Raw genomic sequence first — 7513 nt, forward strand, 5'->3', positions numbered from 1 at the left:
AATCTTTTATTTTTAGAAAGAATAAAAATTCTTTAATAAAAATAATTCTCACTAATCTAAAAGTGGTATTTGAGGTCAAAATATTTTTAAGACTTACCAAGTTTTACCTTGTAATATGCACAAATGTACTTTTATCTTAAGTTCCAAAATCCTATTTTTACACTAAGTGTGAAAACCTCATTTTTCACATTTTTAACTACATACTTTGTTAGGTCATAACATAAAATTTACTTACCCAATTGTTACTAAAATTTTCCAATTCAATCATTGGTTCCATTTAGGTCTTTGTAAAATCTTAGGTCAAAAACAACATTTTTGATTGGTGAAAACATTTTTCAAACATTGAGGTAAAAATGACTTTATTTTTAAGTCCTTATTTTTTCCATACTTTGGTACTTAATAAGTCTCAAACCGTTCAATATTTTATTACCAAATTTTACAGAGGCATACTAGGGTATGCCAAGAACATATTCAAAAAAATTTAGAAAAAACTGGGCTCATTTTCCCTATACAGTGGTTGTCCAAACTTTGTCCCGAAATTAAGAATAAGAAAAAAAAACTGTTTTTTTACCTAAACTTTGAAATAGCATAACTCTCTCATTTCTAAACGTTTTTGAGTGTTTAAAAAGCTCAAATTCATGTAATCCATCTCAAAAACATCACAGTAAAATTTATTTGTACAAAATCAGTATATAGGGGATTCTTGACCCCTTGGAAGTCTCGGCTGAAAACTTGTATTTTTTGTTTTAGGGTTTTCAACAAAACCAAAACCCTTAGGGATTTTGGGTCCCTATTTTCAAAAATCAACATACAAAAATCATAAAAATTATCAAGGAACTGCCATAGCCTTATTGAATCACCAATAAAAAACTTTAAGCATTAAATACACAAAATAATGCTTAAAATAAAACTATACAAAAATAGCCATAAAAAATAAACTTTTTACCTCTTGTTGTTCTTGCTTGGGTTTTTGATGTTTCTAGTAGCTTTATCACCTTCAAAAACTATTTCAAAACCTTAAAATAACTCCCCCAAGAACACATATGGTATTTTATTGAAGGATCTATGATTAAAAACTTCACAAAAGTCATGTTCTTTTTTTGAAACTTTTACCTTAGGGAAACTCTTCCAAGATCAAGGCTTAAGCTTCCAAGGTGTCTTAGGGTTTTTGATAGTTGAAAATGATGAGAAAACTTGAGAGAAATTTTTTGAACAAGATGAGAGTGAGAGGAGAGAAGGGAGGTCGGTTTTGGGGAGGTTGGAAGAGCTTAGAAAACTCTAAAAAATATCTAAAACACTTGAGTGTTTTTACTTTATGTCACTTTGTATCATTAACATTACTTTGATGTGATTAAAGCTTAAATCCCTTTTCTATAACATTTTTCACTCTTATAAAGTTTTTTTTTAAAAAAAAAAAACTTAACACATAATAATTAAATTAAATGTCTCTCACATTTAATTTAATTAATCACACAATACAATTTAACCTAAGATCCATTTATGGAATAAAATTCTACAATTAGGCAAAAATTTAAGCATTTAACATAAAATGCCCTAAAATTTCCATTTCTTCCTATGTTTATTATTTTTTTACCAAACTTTAATTTTTATGAATGTATTTTATGCCCAAAATATATTTTCCATAGTTTATTATTTTATTTTCTGAGATTTTTACTCGATTAGGGTTTTTGTGCCTGTCCAAGACTGAAAGTCTTATCTTGACTTTTAATCAAACAATTCATAATTTTGTTAGCAATAAATCATGGAAATAAATTCCAAACAAATATAATATTATTTAAAATAATATTCTTAACTCGGGGAAAACAATCCTGACCCAAAATTCTAATACTTACAATTTATAGAGGTTTCGTCCTCGAAACTTAAAAAAAATGAGAATACAACTCCCTCATCTTGTCTTCTGTTTCCCAGGTTTCCTCTTCTATGCCGTGGTTACACCTCTACACCTTTACCAATGACACGGTCTTGTTTCTCAAAACTTTTTCCTTCCGGTCTTGAATCATCATCGGCTTCTCCTCATAGATGAGTTAAGGATCAACGCTCAACTACTCATAGCTGAGTACATGCGAGGGATCGTGAACGTATTTTCTCAACATGGATACATGAAACACGTCATTAACCTTAGACAAGGTGGGCAGAAGAGCTAAACGATAAGCGACTTCCCCGATCCTCTCTATGATTTTGAAAGGTCCAATGAACCTCCGGCTAAGCTTTCCTTTCTTCCTGAACTACATACCCCTCATAGTGGAGCTACCTTTAGCAACACATTATCACCAACCTCAAATGCCAGGGGTCTCCTGCGTTGGTCGACATATTTTCACTGTCGATCTATCGAAGTTTGCAAGCGTTACCTTATTTCTCGGATGTCCTCGGTAACCAGATCAACCTCATCTGATCTGAGAAAATTTCTTTCACTATCCTCGTGCCAATGAATTGGTGATCGACATTTCTTTGCGTACAAAGCCTCATATAGATCCATCATGATGGAATCATGATAGCTGTTGTTGTAAGCGAACTCTATCAATGGAAGTTTCTCATTCCATGACCCTTGAAAGTTGAGCACGCAGGCTCTTAGCATATCTTCCAGGGTCTGAATTGTTCATTCACTTTAACCGTCTATTTATGAGTGGAAAGAGGTGCTAAGCTTTAGTTTAGTACCAAACGTCATTTGGATTCTATTCTAGAATGCCGAGGTGAAACGTCCGTCGTGATCAGATACGATGGAGTTGGGTAACCCTGCAGTCTCACTACTTCTGTAATGTAAATATCTGCCAACTTATGTGCCCCATAAGTTACATTGATCGGAAAGAAATGGGCAGACTTAGTCAGCCTATCTATAATAACCCAAATGACATTGTGCCCCTTGGGAGTGGTTGGTAGACCTGTGACAAAGTACATAGTGACCATCTTCCACTTCCATTCCAAAATTTCTAAGGACTGCAACAATCTGGCTGGCCGTTGATGCTTGACCTTTGTCTGCTGAAAAGTCAAGTAGTGTGCCATATATTCTGCTATCTCCTTTTCCATCCCAGGTCACCAAAAGTACTTCTTTAAGTCTTGATTCATTTTCGTGGTGCCCGGATGCATGGCATAAGGAGCATTATGTCCCTAAAAAAAGATCTGCTTCTTGATTTTGTCATCGTCTGGAACACATATTCTGCCCTTGAACCCCAGTACTCCATCGTTAGAGATATGGAATCCTAGTGGCACCTCCTTCCTCTCTTCATACATCAGTCTTTGTACCCAATGATCAACTAACTACCCCCCTTTTATAGCTTCCATAATGGTAGGCTCGATAGAGAGGTTAGCCAAATGACCGAATACTATCTCCAAATCCAAGCTAGAAAGGTTGGCACGTAACTATTGCAGAATCTCATTCACTATCATCACGTAAGCCCTTGGTTGTCGACTTAATGCATCTGCCACCTTGTTTGCTTTTCCCGGGTGGTACAGAATGTCGCAGTCGTAATCGTTGAACAACTCCAGCCATCGATGTTGTCTCATATTCAATTCCTTCTGAGTGAAGAAATACTTCAGGCTTTAGTGATCAATGTAGATGTCGTAGTGTATCTCGTACAGGTAGTGCCTCCAGATTTTTAGTGTGAAAACTACCACTGTTAGCTCCAGGTCATGAGTGGGATAGTTCTTCTCGTAATTTTTTAGCTGTCGAGAAGCATAAACAATTACCTTTCCGTATGCATCACCACTGCTCCCAACCCTTTCCCAGAGGTGTCACTATAAATCGTATATCCCTTTGTGCCATTAGGTATTGTCAGCACTGGGGTAGTCGTCAATCTCGTTTTCAACTCCTGAAAACTCTTCCCGCACTTGTCAGTCCATTCATACTTAATTTTTTTTGTGAGTGAGGGCAGTCATTGGTGCGACTATATTGGAAAATCCTTCCACAAATCACCGATAATATCCCGTTAACCCATGAAAACTTCTAACCTTGTGAGTATTTTTCGGAGGTTTCCACTGCTTAACAAATTTCTATCTTGGTAGGATCTACCGAAATTCCTTCTCGTGACACCATGTGCCCGAGAAAACTAACTTTCTCTAGCCAGAATTCACACTTCAAAAATTTTCCTAAAGCTTTTCATCTTGCAAACGTTGGAGGACCAGTTCCAAATGTGTTGCATGCTCTTCTTAGCTTTTTGAGTATATTAGAATATCGTCGATGAGCACGTTGACAAACTTAGCCAAATAATCGGGAAATACGTGATTCATGAGATCCATGAATGCTGCAGGCACATTGGTTAGTACAAAGGACATTAGTAAGAACTCGTAGTGACCGTAGCGCGATATGAAGGCCGTCTTTGGTATATCTGTCTCCTTAACCTTTAGCTGATGGTAGCCCGATCGCAAGTCTATTTTGGAGAATACAGCGCTCTTTGCAATTGATCAAAAAGATCGTTGATCATGGGCAATGGATATTAGTTCTTGATCATCACTTTGTTCAGCTCCCGATAGTCAATGCACATTCTCATCGAGTCGTCTTTCTTCTTTACGAATAAGATTGGGGCTCCCCACGGAGAATTGCTTGGCCTTATGAAGTTCTTGTCCAGTAACTCTTGCAGTTGCGACTGCAAGTCCTTGAGTTCAGCTGGCGCCATCCTGTAAGGAGTCTTTGAGATCGGTGTAGTTCCCAGAATTAGCTTTATCTTAAACATAATTTCTCAGTCTGGTGGAATCCCTGAGAGATGTTCGGGAAATACGTCGGGAAACTTACACACAACCGGTACATTAGAAGGTTGTTGACCCGTGTCTTTATCCTTATCCACTATGCTGGCCAGAAAATTGATGCATCCGCCACTCAACATTTTTCTCCCCTTCATCGCAGAAATCATGGGGCACTTCTTCTCTCTTGATGTACCCTTGAACTCAAATGGTTCTTCTCCCTCTGTGGTGAAGACCACTTTTCTGCGCTTGCAGTTAACAATTCCTCCATATTTGGTTAACCAATCCATCCCAAATATGATGTCGTATTCATGTAGGTCCTAGACTAACAGATCCATTGTCAACTCATGACCTTTTACCCAAACTGGTACGACTCTAACCCATGTTCGCACTAGCATATCCTCTCCCGAAGGCAAGGATACCCCACAAATAACAGGCATAGGCTTAGGCATTCTATTTAATTTTTCCACAAAGGATGCAGATACAAAAGAATGTGATGCACTAGTATCCATTAATGCATATGCCGAGGTTTGGGTGATAGTAATCTGACCTGACACCATATCAGATGGTCTAATTTCTTTGTCACTTTGTGTAAGTTCATAAACTTGAGGCGAAGCTCCAATTTGTTTATGCTGGCCATTTTTTATGCCCTTGGTTGGCATTCGACACTCTTTAGCAAAGTGCCCCGACTTTCCACATTTATAACATACCCCAAACTCATCCTAATGGTGTCAGTATTGAGTCTTCCATCAGACAAGGAAAAGTTTGTGGTCTACTGCGATGCTTCAAGGCAGGGTCTGGGTTGTGTACTAATGCAAGCAGGGAAGGTGATAGCCTACATGTATAGACAACCGAAAGAGTATGAATAGAGGTATCCCACTCATAATCTGGAACTCGCATTGGTGATATTCGCATTGAAGGTATGGAGGCACTACCTGTATGGAGAGAAGTGCGAAATATACACTAGCCACAAAAGTTTGAGGTATTTCTTTACTCAGAAGGATCTGAATATGCGCCAAAGGCGTTGGCTAGAATTGGTGAAGGACTACGATTGTCATATCTTGTAACATCCAGGAAAGGCCAATGTGGTGGCCTACGCATTGAGACGGAGGGGCCTAGGGTAGTTGTTCAGTTTGAGACAGATATCTTAAAAGTTAGTTGAAGAAATGAAGAGTGTGAGAATTGAACTGATAGTTAACTAGCTAGCCAAAATTACTCTTCAGTCCACACTCCTTGAGAGAATCAGAGAAGCGTAGGAGGAGGACCCACAATTGAGGAAACATAGGGAGAATGTATTAGCTGGATTGGTTAGAGACTTTTCTATTTCAAAGGTGGGTATATTGAGGTATAAAGGTCGAATTTGTGTTCCGATGGAGTTTGGTCTCAGACGAGAGATTCTGGATGAGTCTCATACCACTCCCTATTCTCTACATCTGAGTACGACGAAGATGTACCAAGATTTAAGGACTCTGTATTGGTGGCTAGAGATGAAGAAGGACACGATGGATTATGTGGCCAAGTGTTTAACATGTCAGCAGGTGAGGGATGGACATCAAAGGCCAGCAGGGTTGCTGCAGCCTTTAGGGATTCTGGAGTGGAAGTGGGAGGATATCACCATGGACTTCGTAGTTGGATTTCCGAGGACAGTGGGGCAACATGATTCTGTGTGGGTGATTGTGGATAGGTACACCAAATCAACCCACTTTTTTCCTATTAGAACAACTTATATGGTGGAGCAGTATGCTGAGTTGTATGTGAAGGAGATTGTGCGAATCCATGGGGCTCCGAGGTCGATAATGTCCAACAGGGACCCCACCTTCACCTCTAAGTTTTGGGAGAGCCTACAGAAGGCTATGGGCATGCAGTTGTAGTTTAGTACCACCTATCATCCTCATATGGATGGATAGCCTAAGAGGATGATTCAGATACTAGAGGATATGTTGCAGGCCTATGTGATGGACTTTGGGGGATCTTGTAGTAAGTATCTCCCTTTGATTAAATTTTCTTATAATAACAGCTATCAGGCAACTATCGGAGTGGCTCCTTATGAAATGTTATATGGGAGGAAGTGCAAATAGCCCATTCATTAGGATGAGATGGGTGAGAGGAGATATTTAGGTCCTAAGGACGTTCAGAGAACTAGTGAGGCAATTGAGAAGATTAGAGATCGGATGCTCGCCTCCTAGAGTAGACAGAAGAGCTACTCAGACTTGAAACGCATGAGTGTAGAGTTTCAAGTTAGTGAACATGTGTTTCTCAGAGTCTCTCCTTTGAGAGAAGTGAAATGATTTGGAGTGAAAGGAAAGTTAAGTACTAGGTTTGTTGGCCCCTTTAAGATTCTAGAACAGGTTGGAGAGGTGGCTTACAGATTTGCTATGCCTCCAGATTTATTAGGGGTTCACAACGTATTTCATGTGTCTATGCTCCGAAAGTATGTATCAGATTCTACACATGTGCTGAGTTATAAAAACCTGGAGCTAGATCAAGATTTTTCTTATGAGGAGAAGCCAGTTCAGATCCTAGACTGGAAGGATAAAGTCTTGTGGAACAAGACCATTGCCTTAGTGAAAGTGATGTGGAGAAAAAGCAAAGTAGAAGAGGAAACTTGGGAGCTTGAGTCCGATATGTGGGGTCAATACCCCGAGCTATTCAGGTAAATTTCGAGGACGAGATCTCTATGAGGAGGGGATAGTTGTAATGTCTCAAATTTGCTAATAAGGCTTAGTGCCTTGATTAGTGTGCCGAGAGGGAAATAATTGATTTAATTGTATTACTATGTGATTAATTGTGATATATGTGTACTAGTACGTGAGTACTT

The sequence above is a fragment of the Humulus lupulus genome, chromosome 2, assembly GCF_963169125.1.
Source record: "Humulus lupulus chromosome 2, drHumLupu1.1, whole genome shotgun sequence".
Lineage (NCBI taxonomy): Eukaryota > Viridiplantae > Streptophyta > Magnoliopsida > Rosales > Cannabaceae > Humulus > Humulus lupulus.